We start from the raw sequence: 16,867 nt of genomic DNA, 5'->3' as shown, positions 1-16,867 counted from the left end.
GTTTTAGCAATTTCAAGAAGATGCAGCAGAAAGTAGTTTAACAGTTTTAAAATGTGAATATCTCACATATGTTAAAAAAAAAAAAAAATTCCGACAATTGAAATATAAATCCAATGGATGATATTGCTGAAACATTTTTTTTTTAAGTCGGCGACGATTGTAATACATTGTGCAGGTTTGAATAAAGTAATATTTAAATAAAGTACATTAAAAAAAATATAACTATATTTGAAAAAACAAAACGTAAATATGTTTGAAAAAATATATTAACAAAAAAATATCTTAATATTTTGCTCAAATATACAAGTAAGCAGTTTTGAAGAATAGCGGAAGTATTGTATCCATTTTGACAAACCTGCCAGCATGTTTGAAAGTTAGTCTGGTTTTATGTATAATTACTGATTTTTTTACACTGATTACCTACGCTACAGTTTCAATGTAAATTTCATTACATAAGAAAGCAATTATTTGTTATATACTCACGTTTTCACCAATTTTGAATTCTGTGTATTTTATTTAATTTTCTTTTCCGACTGATTCACGAGATTATGCACATGTTAATTTTTTTTTTTTTTTTTTTTTTGCTTAGGGGTAAATTTATAGATTAGGTCCACCCTCACAATTTTCTTTAGAATGGCGACTTTTATAGATTTTCGACCATGCTGATTAAGAAAATTTCATTCAAATTTTTGCAGGACAAGTACTTATAAAGACCTGTATTATGTACTGTAATTCACTGACTGCCAGGTTTGTACGCATGTGCGATAAACAAATCTACTTCTCTCTTACTCCTGCAACTTCCTTTTTTTTTTTATATATATATATATATATATATTTAGCATTTGTGGATGGGTATGGTGACAATGATTATCACGGTTAAATTTAGGACAATTATTCCCCCCCCCCCCAAATAGGGGGTTATCTACTCCAAAAGCCATTCTTTACATGTGGATGTTGGGGGTGTCTATCCTGAGCACTGTTCTTAAGATAGAGAAGTTGGTGGTATCTATTCCGAAAATCGTTCTTAACATGAGTTCTTTGGGATGTCTATTCCAAGTGCCGTTCTTAACATGACAATACTCAAAGAAGTGAAGTAAAAAAAAAAGTCGTAATTGTTTTGTTTTACACATTTAAAAGACAACATAAAACTGGAATATAATTTAATACTATTAATGGAAGAGTTGAAAAGAAGAGGAAGACTTGAACAACAAACGGAAACAGCTAGGACTGGATTTCGATCACTCTAAACAATTCATATACAGTGAGAATCCCTAACTTCTAAAACTTCTGTTTTTTTGCTTTTCATTATTTTTCTAATTTACCATTTTTCATACTTTTATTAATTCATACTGGTTTACACATTTCCTTAACTGCTTTTTTAAAATTCAAACAGTACCTGCATGTTATCGCCATAAACCAGCACTAATCGCCAGTGAAAACCAGATTATTTTATCTCAGCCATGGCCGTCAGTATCTGCAATTGTTCAGGGATGACAGAGGCCACCAACAAAAACCATAGTTTACTTTTTTGCGAGGTGGAGGGCAGGCTTTCACCGGGTAATGCTGGTTAACAGGTCCTGCTAGTCTGAAATACACACACACACACACACACACACACACACACACACACACACACACACACACACACACATACTCTCTCTAGAAAAATATTCGCCTCAAAGTGGGTAAAGTCAATTCCCTGAGCAAAACAGTTTTGCACAACTTTTATGTCCTCTTTATAAGGATTAAAATCACGATATTATTCTACTAAGCTTTATCTCAAGAATCCCTATTCCAATTTTAATTCAAATCTATTACATGATTTGGATTCTAAAAATTCTCAAAGTTTTTAACTAAAACTTGAGGGGCTTTGGGAAGAAGCTGAAATTCGGAGAATCTTGCTTAATTTGTGTCTAATAGCTATAATTGAAATTTAATGTTAATCTGAAATATTTGAATTTTCGAAATGAAGGTTTTGCCCATATTATTTCTACCTAAAAACACACTTTAAGATACTCCAAACGAACTAAAATTTGACGGATATTTATTAATGTTTAATACTTTTTATTAACATTTCACAAAAATTGGAAATATCTGAACTTTTACAAAGAGCTTCCAAACATCTCCATCCCTTTTGCCTAGAACTTAATTAAACTACATATAGCCCATATTATCCATCCTTACATCTAAAATTCATAATGATCGTTTTATTAGTTTAAAAATGTATCCTATACATGGAAATTTATCAACATCCGTCATTTTTATATAAATACAAAAAAGATAGATATCTGCTTTCATTTGATTTGTGCAATCCTTTAACTATTCGGCCATTTTTCCATCACAAATTAATTGCAAATAATCTTTGACTTTCTCAAAATGACAATTCCATTTTTAACTTTAAACTTTCCATTTTTGTTTCTTTTTCAGTTTAATCTAACTCAATTTAATCACGATTTAAATATTCCTGTCCACTCTGACATGAAGATGCTTTCCCAGTGCTATTGACAAATTACTGATAATTAATTTTCTTTCTTGCCTGCTCAAAAAATAACTTTTAATGCCAGATGATAAATGATATCTTTTGGTGTCTCTTTTTTTTCAAAATCTTGAAAATTAGTCGGCTTCTGAAAAAAGTAAATACAAAAATGTTTTTAGCACAACACAATCAGTTTTACAAATAGACTCTGCTTTCCAATGTATTATAGTATGGATGTAGCTGGGTGAGTAGTTGAAATGAGTTCTTCTTTTTGAAAATGATGATGCTGACCATCATCGGTCTAAGACCCATCTTATAAGGTGGCACATGAAGGTCAGCTTTTCCAGAAGAACTTGTCTTTGCCAGGTTTTATTTATTCCCGTTTCTCTCAAATCTATCCTGCTCACTTCCTTCCATATTTTCTTTGGCTTTTTCCTGCTAACTGACTATTAACCCAAGTACCCTCATCCATTCTTTTCTTGGCCAAACCAATGAGGTTCCCTGTTCTGCACACATCTCAATATACTGTCGAGATTCAATTTTTTTCTGAGGTTATTATGTGATTCTGTCTCTAAAATTCGCATCCATTATATCTTTCTCATATCAGTTCTCTCTATGCAACGCATATCCTCAACCCTTTCTGATCAGATTTCATTTCCACCCATCATACTGTGTGTGATAAACTCTTCCCTTAGTCAACAGCAGATTATTTTATTGTTATGAAACACTGAGAATTATTGTAATATATATATATATATATATCTCAGAAGCTCTTAGTATTAATGCTGGAGTCCCTCAGGGGTCCATCCTGGGCCCAACTCTCTTCCTGATCTATATTAATGATCTTCCAAATCACATCCTTACATCATTCGTAGACATCTATGCTGATGACACTACTATCTATGGTAACACATCTAAGACCGTAAACGACCAAGTTCTCTCTCCTCTGATCTTGAGCAAGTGGTACAATGGGGAAAGAGGTGGCTTGTTACTTTTAATGCATCTAAAACCAAGCTTTTATCTTTACATCATCAACTCTCTGACTCCCATAATGGCTCTCGTCTTGGGAGGCCTCATGTTTTGACAAGCTTCTGGGATTGACCTTTACTCCTGATCTTAAATGGAACATGTACATTAAATCCGTTGCGAAGGATGCTGGAAAAATGGTGGGATCCTTCTATCGATCCAGTAGATATCTCACTGCTGATGCAAATCTCTATCTATATAAGAGCCAGGTACGTCCAAGGATGGAATACTGTTGCCACATCTGGGCAGGAGCTGCTAGAAATGACTTATCCTGCCTTGATAGAGTTCAAAATAGATTTCGTAGCCTTGTGGGGGATGTCCTTTTCTCTTCCCTGCAACCTTTTTCTCACAGAAGAGATGTTGCGAGTTTCTCTGCTTTATCGTTATTTTCATGGCAGGTGTTCGACTGAGCTCCATTCTATGGTCCCCCCTCGCCAAACTTTCACAAGAAACACCCGTCTAGCAGAAAACACTAACACTAGTTTCCCCCACTCTTTATCTGTGCCTAAACCTAAGCATAGATTCCATGAGCAAAGCTTCTTTCTTAGAAGTGCACGACTATGGAATTGTCTTCCGTTTTTCTGCTTTCTGGTTGTCTTCAAGTCTAACGTAAACAAGTTTTTAATGAGCTGTTCCATATAAGTTAACAAATTTACTGAATCTCCATTACTAACGGTTACTATATTGTCCAATTTTTACTGTACACTCTTTAACCTTTATCCTCGAGTGGCCTCTTGGCCTTGATAAGTGGTGATGCCTATGTAATATATACAAGGACCCGACAATATTTTTCGGACACTTTAATATTCAACTTTCTGAGTACCATATAGTGGAAAAATTCCTTCAATAGAATAGCATAAACATATAAAGACAATACCTGTAATAAAAATGGAAGAAAATCGATTAGGAAAAATATTTAATTTTCATCATTTTTTTACAAAACACATGCGACATTATTTTTTGGGCATCATTAAAAAAACTGTTAATAATCTGTAATATCACCTTTCTTGTCAATAACTTTCATCAATCTCTCTTTATAATGATCAAACATATGCACAATAACATCTCTACGTGTTTCTATTAGTTTTTTTTTTTTTTTTTTCTTTTCTTTTTTTCTTTTTTTTTTACATCTAGTATTTGTTCCCATAGTTGAACCTCTTTTGTTATTTAAGGTCCACCATAGACAAGTTGTGCAAGCATTTCCCAAACATTTTCCATTAAATTTAGCTCTGGGCTTTTTGCAGGCCATTCCAAAGTAGTCAAATTCACTTTAGCCATCCATTCTTTCATGAGTTTTGACACATGGATGCTGCAATTGTCTTGCTGTAGAACGAAATCATTCCCCAACTCTCTTCTTATTCTTGGTAGGGCTTTCTTGTCCAACAACTGTTTGTAGCTTTTGCTGTTCTGTCCTCTTTTCAGCCACTCCAACCATATATTTCCATTTGCAAAGATCATACCCCAAACCATCTCCTCCTCCCATCTGTTGTTTGTTCAGTACAACAGGCTCACCCCTTCTCGACCAAGTACACCATCCATCAGGCCCATCAAACTTGAAACGCTTCTCATCAATAAATATAATCTTCTTAAAGTCAACATGCTTTGTTAACCACCTTTTAGCACTCTCCTTTGTGTTTCTTTGTTAGTAATTTTTTTCTTAGCCTTTGCATACTTCAAATCAATCCTATGAAGTGTTCTTTGTACTGTTCAGACATTTACATCTGATTCCCATTTCTCCTTCACTTTTCTTGCTGGAACTTTTTCTCCAGATGTCAAAAGCCATGTCATAGTCCTCTTCATTCTCCTTTCAGTCCTCTTGCCAATTGATCTTTTTTATCCTTTTTTCCGCTCTAAGTTTGTCTTCAGCATGTATTCAACCGTTGATTTTGACAGCTTCAAATCCATGGCGATCCTTCTGATGCTGAGGCCATCTTCTCACTTCTTCCATGCCAAACAAACAACTTCTTTTGAATGCATTTTATCGCATTAAACTTAATTGTTTTGCCAGTAGAATAGAACAGATAATTGATTCTAATGATGAAAGCTAAGTGTACAAGCAGAAAATTTGCATACAGCAACATATACATGAACATAGCTCTTAATAAAATAGGATTTTTTGTCTGGAAAATAGTGTCGCGCAAGTTTTCGCAAAAATCACAAAAAAATAAACTTATCAAAGCCAAACTAAAAAAATGATTACACCAGTAGTGGAGTTTCACTCCTCAACTACGTACTTAGAATCTCAAAAGTTTTTTGCACTAGTAATCACCTTGAAGTACTTTTTTTCAAAGTGTCTGAAAAATATTGTTGGGCCCCTGTATATATATGCCATTATTATTTGTGAACATTCTAAAAAGAGATTTAATTCAATTATTTAATCTTAAACTAACATAATTCACTATTTTTTTTGCTTAATTTTCTTATCACTTTGTTCAAACTGGGGATGGGGCATCCTACCGGATGCTAAACATTTACACACTAACTCAGATATTCCATTCAGGAGATTTTTTAAGATTTTAACTGTCTCTTTGAGTGCAATTGTTGGAATCTCTCTTGCACTTGGTTCTCTAGGTATATTTACCCGGCAGTTTTTGAAATTCTTTTTTATGAGTCCAAGTGCTCATATAAATGAGCACTGAAATTTTAAATAAATTTTTTTTCCCATTAAATTTTTTTTGTTCTTTTATATTGTTAGGTTTAAAATTCAACTAAAATATCTTGGAGACTGGTCCATTGAAAATTTTTTGGTAAGTCTAATTAGAAGAATTTCTAAAAAATTCAATTTATTTATTATATATTTACAATCAGATTAATGTCATGTTTGGTATATGCATACTTTCTGACTGTTTTCGAATCTTATTCAAGGGATTTTAAATCTATGCTGCATAGATCGTTTTCTCTAGTTCTTCATCTGTTGGTTTTGTAATAAAATAAAGTTCCCTTCTGGGTTCGGATTTTGATCATCATTAATAAAGAACTAACAGTTATATAAAAATATAGTCTTTTATTATTATCATTATATTGAATATATATATATATATATATATATATATATGTATATATCATCTTTGCTGTGTCGGCAATGAGAGATATGGCTCAACTATTAGTGATCAAATTATTCTGCCCTATTATATAAGTACTATATTGTATCTTGTGGGACTCGCTTGTAGGCACTCCATAGTTACTGGTGTGACTCTCATACTAACTGTTAAAGGTAACCCGTTTATATATAAAAATAAAAATGTTATATAAAAAAAAAAAAAAAAATTAGCTCATGCATATTTTAATTTTTATCTAATTTCTCATACGTGTGTCACTTGCACTCAATTTTAAGTTTTCATTTTTAATAGCAAAACTTGTATTTACCATGCTGATCAAATAAGACAAAGCAAGACAAAACATAGCATGAAGGTTGGAAAGTTGATGAAGGCGCACACAGCCTGACTTCATTTGAATTGCAAACAGGATCCATAAATATCTAAAGAGCCCTTGAAATTTTAAAGATCTTTTAAAGTTTCCTCAGAATATTGAGAGGGTTTGCCCTTCTCAACTTAAAGAAAAGCAGACTCTTCCAACTTGCAGCAGAAACATTTTACCCAGAACTTGAACACAAACTTGAACGCTGTAAAAACATTTTCTAGCCAACGTAATAATCCCAAATGGTAGAGTATTATTCTGTTTTTGATTGAAGTTAAAAACGATCCATTCGGATATTTCTATTTGTTGCTGATCATGTAAAATGAATAATTTGGATGAATCGACAGGTCTCATGTGTGCGGTGCTGGATGTTTAGAATACAGGGTGGAATGATAAATTTGGAAGCATGTCTTCCACAAGTGCCGGCAGGAGCTCTGTAAATACTCGACGGATGGCAGCAATCGGGCTGGCTTTGGTGTTGTGGGAGGTCATGTTGGTGATGTTCTTGACGTATAACCAAACGAAGTAGTCCAGAGGGTTCAGGTCGGGGTACAAAGTTGTAGCATGCCTGGGTCTCTTTGAACTTATGGGCTGGCACCGAGTCCTACTGTCACACCCAGAGTCTACCAGTGGCCACCTGATTGTACCAAGGGATCATCACACTCTTCAGCACATCCAAGTACATATTGGTGTTGACTTTCAAGCAGACTTCAAAGTGGTATGATGTGACCCTCTCTGCAAACCACACTAAAGACCTTAACGGTGATCAGAAACTTTGTTGAGCTGTACCCTCAAATGTTGAACTGTCTGAATATGCATTTTGAAGGTGCTGGCAATGGTCGTGTTGGCATAACTTGGACCAGTAGAGAGCATAATTTGTGCAATGTTGAACATTGTGTCACTTTCAGACTTGATAGAAGGCTCCTATCGCTCTTGGGATAGTCTGCAACAAAAAAAAAGAAAACCGGTTTTCATCAAATGAAAATGAACTCATGTTTTTTCTATTGCGACAATTTGATCATTTTACCCTGTATTCATAATCGTTAAACTGACAATCCACTCCTATCATTAATGAAATAGTTAACCCAAACCATTCAATTTAATAGGTGAAAATTAATAAATATAGTTAAATTTATTCAACTTCTGATAACTCATTTGTTTTTGGAGGCTTAATTTGATGCAAGCAAAATTTAATCTTTTCTTTTTACTAAGTTTGATTTTTTTCTTTTGTGTCATTAATAGTTTATTTGTTTTACAACTCAAATTCAGTTACTAACATTTTGGTGATGGGCAATTTATTTTTTGTTTTAACGTTGGTGTTTTTTCAATTTAATGTGCACAATATTGTGTGCCTTTATGCATATTAAAACTATTCAATCATAAAAAAACACCACACGTCAATATGGTAGCGTTAATTCATGGTTTTAAGTTGTCTTATGTTGAAAACTTTTGCTTGATTATTAAATTGTTTCATGATTGAAACCTAAACCGTTTTAGTGATTTACTATTAAAAGAAAAATCTACTCATAACATTATGTGCTATGAATCATGTTTAGAAGATTGAATTTTTAACTGTTGAAAAAAAATCATATGACTTCTGTGTGTGTCAATAACATGGTTAATGCGGTACTGGTTTGAACCCAACTTACTTGTGTCGGGTAGGTGCAGAAATATCAAGGAGTGACACATCAAACTTGGTGTATGTATGTATGTGTGTGTGTGTGTGTATATATAATGAAATGGGAAAGGATACACATGGAAAGTTTTGACATGACTATCACAAAAAGGCCATTAGAACATGCCTACACACACGTTAGAGAAAGACACACATAGAATGGTACATATAAACACGTTACACATATCACAAATTAGTTTCTATAAAAAATAACATAATATATCACACTTCTTTATCATTTTTGGTCCTTTTTTCATGAAGTAATGTTTGTTTTAGACTGGCTTAATTCAATAAGTATCATGAATTTTATCACATTTGTAAGGATTTTCATTTGTTAAAAGCCTGCAATTTTTAGACTGAAATTTGGGGTCTGGGTGAATAGCACAAGACAACAATTTTTTAAATTTCTAACAAACTTTGCACGATCATTCTTACAGTAGTTACCAAAATAAATTGGGTACAATTGTTTATTTTTTGCAAAGATCTATGTATTGGCATTAAAAAGTTTTCATTATATCTAAATATAATGAAAACAAAACTTTGCTTTAGGACTTTGTGTAAACAAGGTCAACAGTCTTCACTTAGCTGTTCACATATCTAAAACTTGTCCAAGCTAACGTTTTATGGGCAGTTGATGCATTTAATGGAGACACATCTGAATTATCACAGATCATCCTCCCACAGGTGGCAATTTAAAAGCCATCCCCAATCCACCACCTGATGATCTGGTTTGTGAAATGAAAAATGGTTAATTCTTGGATTATAAGACAATTACAAACTGATCTCTATTCACTCATATGATAAAGTAACCGGTTGTTTATGATTAACATTAAAATAGATTTGATTTAAGATGGCGTCGATGATGTGTGTGTGAATGAATAAACACAAGAAGTGGCTAATTATGGCAAAATGAGCAAATATCACAGGTCATTTGGGAGATGATTAGAACGAGGATCAAAAGCTCTCATTTCCTGTGATATTTTCACAAGGTTGTTAAGCAATTCCTTCAGTGGCTTTGAAGTGACCAAAATAATTAACGCATCTTAACTCACCTGGCTTGACACAAGAATAGAGATCAAGATTACTTTGAACGTTATCTGATACTTTGGAACTTTATCCGCAGTTCTTCTCTATTGATTGTCTCTCTCTTAACTCTTTTTCCTTTACTTCTCTTTTTCCTTTTCTCCTCTTTTCCCTTTTCTCCTCTTTTCCCTTTCCTTCTCTTTTCCCTTTCCTCCTCTTTTCCCTTTCCTCCTCTTTTCCCTTTCCTCCTCTTTTCCCTTTCCTCCTCTTTTCCCTTTCCTCCTCTTTTCCCTTTCCTCCTCTTTTCCCTTTCCTCCTCTTTTCCTTTTCCTCCTCTTTTCCGTTTCCTCCTCTTTTCCGTTTCCTCCTCTTTTTCGTTTCCTCCTCTTTTTCGTTTCCTCCTCTTCTCCGTTTCCTCCTTTTCCTTTGCTTCTCCCTATCCTTCTCTCCCTCTATCCTCCTTCTCACTTATTGCTTATTTTCCTTCCCCTGCTTTTAAACATCTTTTGCCTGTGTTTATCTTTCCTTCACCTTTTCTGCTTCTCCCTCTTTCTCTAATCTTGATTCTTTCATCATCCTCTGTTTTCCTTTTCTTCTGCTTTTCTTTTCTATTATTTCTAGTCAGATCTTTCTTTTCACTTCTTTCTCACTCACTTTCACTCTTTCTCACTTTCACTCTTTCTCACTTTGTCCCTATCTTCTGTATTAAAACCCCTCATCTACTACACACCATTCTTTTTTTTTTCTAATTTTGAGCGCAATTCAATTCAATCCAAATTCTAATCCTAATTTGGCTAAATGTAATTCTAATAATAAACAATCATAACGATTTTTCATAATTATTATTACAAACTGAATGAATCAACCCAATTTAAAACAATTAGAAAGTACCAATGTCTAGCAAGATTTATAGAAATTACAGGTTTAATTAAAGAAATTTAAACAATAGTCACAACGTTTCCACATATGTTTTATAGTTTCACTTTTACGACGGTCATTCTAAAAGTAAAGCCTCCTATTTTTAATCAACAAAAATTTACTTTTCTACAAAGTCACTACCATTCTCAATGCACTTTTCCCATGAATTCAATGGCACATCTATGCTACTGACACATGCCCATGACAAGAGTTGCTTTCTTAGTTTCACACCATCAGTATCTGTAGCAGAGAGATGAAACTTTCAAATCATGAGTGCACAAGTTCAGTCATAATAATAATGCAATTTGCAATCACCTCCGATTCATTTGAGTGGAATACTAAAATACAAATAGGAGGCATTACTTTTGGAATGCCCTTCATATATCAGAAACTGCATCAAAATTTCCTTTCAGAACCGTTTACTATAATACTATTGCTACAAAAAACTTATCCAAGGAAATATAGTGAGAAAAAAAAATTTCGATTTTATCAACGTTTGTACTATTTGTAAGGGGAGGGGGAGTGAATAGAAATAGATGAACATTAAAGAACCGTTTTCTTTAAGAAATTGAATATCAGGAATGCATTTTATTGGAATGTTAACTTTAAAGGAGATAACGTTCTGTGTCAATTTTAGTTTGAGAGTCCTGCAGGCTTCTGCTCTTTAGCCAATGTAGACACGTCTGCAAAGAAACGTAAATGGAAGGAAATTCAGCAAATGTTATTGATGCTTTATTTGTATATACAAACAAGAAGACAATTTTTTATTTTTCGAGTTAATTTTATTACAAAAGTCTCAGTTAAGAAAATTAAGCAAAAATTGTAAGAAAAAAATGAAGGCAATAATTGAGTGCTGCTCTTAAAATTTAACCGACCCTGTCGGTGGGGCATTAGAATACACCGACTGCCTCCCCTACAGAGGGTAAAAGTCCCTCAATGGGGGTCCTTGATATGACCTTAAACTATATCCAGTGGTGAGGCGCCAGCTTCTGGGCTTTGGGGAGTGTGGAGCCACCCTTTAATTACCATTGCTCCCAGGTCCACTCTGACCCAGAGTGGTAGTACCTGTTAGGGTTCCAACTATGGGTTAAATAGAAACCGACTTGAAAACAACAAATATGTTCTATAAAAATTTTTTCTTCAAAATCTTTGGATTCGGCATTAAATAACCTGAAAAGGGTTGATATGCCGTAAAACAAAAACAACCAACCTTAAAATTTAACAGATTTTGTTACTGAAAAAAATGGTTACAAATCAATTTACTCGGAATAAAAACAAAAATACAAACCAAAATTACTTGTACTGTTACTATAAATTGGAACTATCATTTGAAATTCTAAAATTCCATAGTATTTAGATCTTTACAAAAATGTAATTTCACTGAAGTAAGTGTTGGGTAGTATATTTTCTTATTCTTAACTATGGATCCAGTTCCTGATCTGTGATTATCTCCTGGCTATCTTCATAATTTCTGACATCATCTGAATACATAGTTCTAATTGTTTAGCAATGCTGTACGAGAAATGAGTAGATTACATTAAAAAAAAGAAGTATTAATGCTAATTCATGAATAAAACATTATGTATTAATAATTTGTAATAAAACTGCACACAAAAGAAGAAGAAAAAAAAAGAATAATAGAATCCAGAAAAATAAATGTTTTCATTTTACTTACTGCAACGAGCAACTATTTGGACGCATCACAACTACGACTGCTATGAGATGAAAGAGACAGATCAACTCTACACACTGTCACAGCTAGAACTACTGCTGTTACTATTTGTCAACATGACTTCTGCTACAAAGCAGACACTCCTTTAGCTACAACAACTACTCACAATTTCACTTTATCATATGATCTATCTGGGCTTAAAATTAAACAAATTCTATGATCAAAGTTTCTTTTTTAGAACTGCCCATCTGTGGAACATAGTTCCGCAGGTCTGCCTCTTGGATGACTATAACATAACCGTTTTCAATTGTAACATGAACACACTACTGTTGAGCTGTTCTCTTAATTAAATTCTACCCAAATTCCACCGCTACTGATTATTGTGGTGTTGCCTCACCAGCTACCTGACGCTCATCAATCCTTATCCTCAAGTGGCCCTTAGGCCTTGATAAGTTGGAAGGGCCCACAGTTTTAGTTAAAAAGGAAAAGAAAAAATATATAACGGTTATGTTCTTGGAGGTTAAATAAATCGTGACACTATTGTTACAACTGTAATCATCTCTGTACTTTTGTCATTCCACAATTTTTCTCGTGATCACAAAATCCGCATTACATAAAAATCGACATTTTCTATGGTTATTTTCTACTTAACTTTTTATGAGGTCTCTCAGCCTTGAAATGATTATTTCTTTGTTTATCTAATGTGCAAGTTACTTGTAGTAGATCGTGTCGAGTTTCAGCAACAATTTGATTAAGCGAGCATGCGTTTCAATCCAACTAAAAAAAAACATTAATCTTTCTGTATTATCTATCTTTTCTTATTTTGTTCATCTTTAAATTGTAATGTTGAGAATGCGTTGAAATGCAGGTAGAATTAAATTTCAAGGTGACACGAATTTATACGAGAGAAGCAGTGGATAAAAGCTTGACAGAAACAAAGACAATTTTTCAAGTAAATACATTCAAATGAATTGAACCTAAGAAATAATTCCAAAGCTGATTCTACTGTGATTTCAGCCATTTATATCTAGTATAAATACATGGTTTAAATAGAGGATCTCATTCAAAATTCTGTCTACATTCTACAAAATGATGCCAGAGTTAGAAAGCTGCATGTGAAAGAGGGAAGGTTATATTGACCGAAACATTATGGAAAGAATATCCAAGATAAGTGTAGTCTGAATAATCTCAATATTACACATTCCATTCAACATTTTTAATCCTTTCATAGTATTGATCCTTATCCAATTCCCTTATTTTTAAATGTCATTTGGCTTTGCTTAAGTCTTGATTCATAACTAGGGCTAGGACAACCGCATATTCTTTTCATTGTCTTTTACTCTCAAGTATATATCCGACACAATCAGACACAATTAATCAACCGAGAACCACATCACTCTATATAAAAGCATATAAGATATCAACGGATATATACAGGGTACCCCTCCCCCCCCCAAAAAAAAACGGGCCCAACTTTGATTAGGCCCCGTTTCTTAGTGTTTTGTCCGAATGAAATGAAATTTTGGTCATAACTAGTTTATTATATTCAAAACATCACATCAAAACACTCGGGTCTTTGGCCTTCTTTTCTCCATTCTACAGCATATGTTCTAGATGGCCTCCATTTAACTTTTTTTTTCTTTTTTTTTTTTCATAGTCAAAACAATGAAAAGAATATGGTGTTATCATAGGCCTAGTCATACCATTAGTTGCTACTTGCAGCCATCCACACACACACAGGGAAATGCCTAGTGAGCTTTCCACAGAGGCAGAGAAAGAGCGCCTTCTAACAGTAGTGTCTAAGGCGTCTGGGAGCTAATTTGCATATTTCCAAAACAAGGCATCCCCAGACAGTCAAACCAAGCACCCGAACTCCTATCCTTCAGTTGCTCCAAACTTTTGCTAACCAGTACAAAGTGGTCAGAAACACTGGTTTTGGATGCAATACATTCATCCACATACACATCAATATAAGTCGTGATTGCCTTCTTGTATATGGTTGTTTTTGATAAGACTGCATGCACAATCATAATTAGGGCTATGACAACAGCATATTCTTTTCATTGTTTTTACTCTTGAGTATATATACGACACAGTTGGACACAATTCATCAACCGAGAACCACATTACTTTACATAAAAACATATATCAATGCATATATACCTGAGGAAAAGAATATGCTGTTGTCCTAGCCCTATTCATAACTAAGAAAAACAAACTATGGAAGCCGAAATTAAAAATAAATCATAATATCAGTTATAGAAAAACAGCAATAAAATATTCCTTAGGTGCATCCATACAATCTGTATGTTCAGCAAAGAAAATGTTGTTTCAAACTTATAAGAAACGAATCAAGTGACTGACGGACAAAGCTTTTTTTTATAAAGATTCTTATCAAGACGCATTCAGTTTGTTTGTTCAGCGATATAAATACCATTTCAAACTGACATTGAGATCTGAGGATGGGTCTAAAAAGGAATACGTTTATTTTCAAATCACATTCTCATCTAATTTACTGGTTTTTGCAAGTTCTGCATTGTTGACTTGTCTGAATTTTTTTACCTTCGTACTTCTGCCTCATTTAATCCAGTGCTTACTGATATATAATGCATAAGATGCATACTGATATGTAATGCGTAAGATGCGTACTGATATGTAACGCGTAAGGCACGTACTGATATGTAACGCGTAAGGCGCGTACTGATATGTAACACGTAAGGCGCGTACTGATATGTAACGCGTAAGGCGCATACTGATATGTAACGCATAAGGTGCGTACTATGAATTGCATAAGACGCGTACTGATATATGATGTGTAGGATCTATAAGGATGTATAATATGATTAGTAAAAGTAAATGTGTAATATTTACATGAACATTAACGAACCACCTTAAACCGTTCGCACATGTCGTTTGCAACAAACGCATAAAGTTTTGCCAATGAACGATCAAAAACGAACCAATAAAAACATCTTTTTATGTGTGAAATCATTGCTTTCCCATGTGGGTCGTTCTCTTTATGCTGTGTCATCTAGTGGCTGTTGGTCGGCTGTTTAACTTGGGCAAAGAAAAACTCCTGCATGGAGATAATGAAGACTTGTTTGCAGTTTATTGGGGAGAGAAGTTCGTCTATAAGGGACGAGACTAAAAGAGAGGCTAAAATTAATTCGTTCTTACTTGATTGTCTTACTTAGCCTTAAAAATGATCGATGAATGGATAATCTTGAGGAAATTTTTCTTTAGATTTTTATATTGTTGGGTATGTCTTGTCCCTCTCTCTCTGCTTACTGGACTTGAACTGCCTAGAAACTCCGTCCTGTCCCCTGAACACATATAATTTCCTTGTAATATCATTCTATATCTGACTTCTAGCGTGTTTTGTCAAGGAGTCTAAACTCCCCCCCCCTCGCCTCATCCCTGCGAGGTTGATTTCCATTTGCTGCCAATTTATCTTGAAAAGTACTGTGTGTAACTTTCACCGAAACTTATACTAGTTAACATAATCTCTACTTACTGCTATTCTGCTCCAATATGTAACAAACTGTCTCCTTCTTCCTCTCTCCCACCATGACAGTGATTAAGATCGAATCAATAAAAGTGCAAGTTGTCGTAAACATCCGTTTATTTTGCAAATTAACAGCAACTGGAGACCACAAGGAAATTTCTCCAAAGTCCAGCCTCAAGCGATCGCCAATCCTACTGCCTCAAAGCATAGCCATGAAGATAATCACCAGAATATATATTACATTATTCATGTAATATTATATGACTGATAATTTTATTTACAAGAAATAAAATTGAAATGATTATTATAAACACAGTTTTATGCAATACTTAGTTCAGAATTTAGCGAAAAATAATTTTAAATAAATATGGATGATTCTATAAATTCTTTCACCCACAAACTGAAATAGAAAACGTTTATATATATATATATATATATATATATATATATATATTACCATGGACAATACAGGGTGACCCCCCCAAAAAAATAAAACGGGCCCCGTTTCTTAGTGTTTTGTCCAAATGAAATGAAACTTTGGTCATAACTAGTTTATTATATTCAAAACATCACATCAAAACCCTAGGGTCTTTGGCCTTTTTTTTTCTCCGTTCTACAGCATATGTTCTAGATGGCCTCCATTTAGATTTTGTTTTGGGGGGGGGTCACTCTGTATATATATTTTTACCATGTAGGATCACGATGTAGGGAAGATAAGCATATATATATATATTTTTTTCTTTTTCATCGTTAGTGAAATCCTTACAGAACCCAGAAAGTTCTCAGAATATTTACCAACATGAAAATCCAAAAGGTCCCCTTCTTAACACAAAGTAAAGATAAACTTGTTTTTACATTTTAACGAAGCCTCTTCAAGTTCCTCCCATTCCTGAAAAGTTAATTCTTTTTGAAGGCATTTTCCTTCTTCAAAGTTATTGACCTATCTCTCTCAAAAAATATCAAAACTTTGCATATATATAAACGGCTCGGCATATTTTCAAATCAAACTTTATATCAATAATAAATGTAGCTTATCCTAATACTTTATTGCAGATTTTAAAGTGTCTTAATAAATTCCTAAACGTTTTAAATAGAAATTTGTATTCAAAATAAAAACGGTATTCAGTTATTTTACTTTACTCTATGTTATGATAA

General features: G+C 33.7%; 1 protein-coding gene across 14 annotated transcripts in view; it reads left to right on the top strand.

The window, feature by feature from the left end:
• Positions 1-16,867, top strand: part of LOC145239882 (oxygen-dependent coproporphyrinogen-III oxidase-like) — a 985,985-nt gene that overhangs the window by 174,124 nt on the left and 794,994 nt on the right. For 7 of the 14 annotated variants that reach the window (XM_080103476.1, XM_080103477.1, XM_080103486.1 and 4 more), the window contains exon 3: positions 6,198-6,249. The exons of the other annotated variants lie outside the window; for them this stretch is intronic. The gene's annotated coding sequence lies outside the window, so the exon portion shown is untranslated. The remainder of the gene's footprint in view (positions 1-6,197; positions 6,250-16,867) is intronic. 14 annotated transcript variants of the gene reach the window in all.

Source organism: Euprymna scolopes, chromosome 19 (genome assembly GCF_053919585.1).
Source record: "Euprymna scolopes isolate OS-2025 chromosome 19, ASM5391958v1, whole genome shotgun sequence".
Taxonomy (NCBI): domain Eukaryota; kingdom Metazoa; phylum Mollusca; class Cephalopoda; order Sepiida; family Sepiolidae; genus Euprymna; species Euprymna scolopes.
The sequence above is the reverse complement of the archived record's forward strand: the minus strand, read 5'-3'. Positions and strand labels throughout refer to the sequence as shown.